The 1,085-nt window shown below is 37.3% G+C and overlaps 1 non-coding gene across 1 annotated transcript; it reads left to right on the top strand.

Annotated features, from left to right (window-relative positions):
- Nucleotides 1-694: 694 nt before the first annotated feature.
- On the top strand, nucleotides 695-767 carry Trnas-uga. Its single transcript has one exon. It is a non-coding gene; the product is annotated as a tRNA-Ser (tRNA).
- Nucleotides 768-1,085: the final 318 nt, after the last annotated feature.

Raw genomic sequence — 1,085 nt, 5'->3', positions numbered from 1 at the left:
CAACAGAACGTCAGTGTTACTTCATCGGTGATGGCCAGCATGATTAGCATGTCACAAATATGGTATTTGGGCCTTTTGAAGTTGGCAAGATAGTGGCTAGTGAAAGGGATTGAGGACCAGTAAAAATATTGGTTTACTGGTCCACTTGGCTAGTTAAAAAAAACCTTAAGGGAAACCCCTGGCTATGCTACGCGATGTATTATTGTCCTTTATTTAAACAGTGTATTTACCTTTCTTTGATGATTTAATACAGTATATAATTTAACAGTGTTAACGACTATCTTGATTGATATTATATGTACCTATATTGTTTCTAGCCGTACCTATTGTGTAATGGAGTGTATCTGGTGGTATTTGAATCTGTTCAACCATGAAGCCTCCGTGGTCTAATGGTTATGATGCTCGCCTTGACAGCGAGAGGTCGCAGGTTCGAGTCCCGTCCGAGGCATTTTATTACACAATTTCTTTATTCATTTATTTTAACAGGACTACATTCGTTGAGAGCTATGCTACGCGATGTATTATTGTCCTTTATTTAAAGAGTGTATTTACCTTTCTTTGATGATTTAATATATATAATTTAACAGTGTTAACGGCTATCTTGATTGATATTTTATGTACCTATATTGTTTCTAGCCTTACCTATTGTGTAATGGAGTGTATCTGGTGGTATTTGAATCTGTTTAACCATGAAGCCTCCGTGGTCTAATGGTTATGACGCTCGCCTTGACAGCGAGAGGTCGCAGGTTCGAGTCCTGTCAGAGGCATTTTATTACACAATTTCTTTATTCATTTATTTACAGGACTACATTCGTTGAGAGCTATGCTACGTGATGTATTATTGTCCTTTATTTAAAGAGTGTATTTACCTTTCTTTGATGATTTAATATATATAATTTAACAGTGTTAACGGCTATCTTGATTTATATTATATGTACCTATATTGTTTCTAGCCATACCTATTGTGTAATGGAGTGTATCTGGTGGTATTTGAATCTGTTCAACCATGAAGCCTCTGTTGTCTAATGGTTATGACGCTCGCCTTGACAGCGAGAGGTCGCAGGTTCGAGTCCCGCCAGAGGCAT

The sequence above is a fragment of the Anneissia japonica genome, unplaced genomic scaffold (assembly GCF_011630105.1).
Source record: "Anneissia japonica isolate Jap-2015-1 unplaced genomic scaffold, ASM1163010v1 scaffold141518_len1085_cov99, whole genome shotgun sequence".
Lineage (NCBI taxonomy): Eukaryota > Metazoa > Echinodermata > Crinoidea > Comatulida > Comatulidae > Anneissia > Anneissia japonica.
The sequence above is the reverse complement of the archived record's forward strand: the minus strand, read 5'-3'. Positions and strand labels throughout refer to the sequence as shown.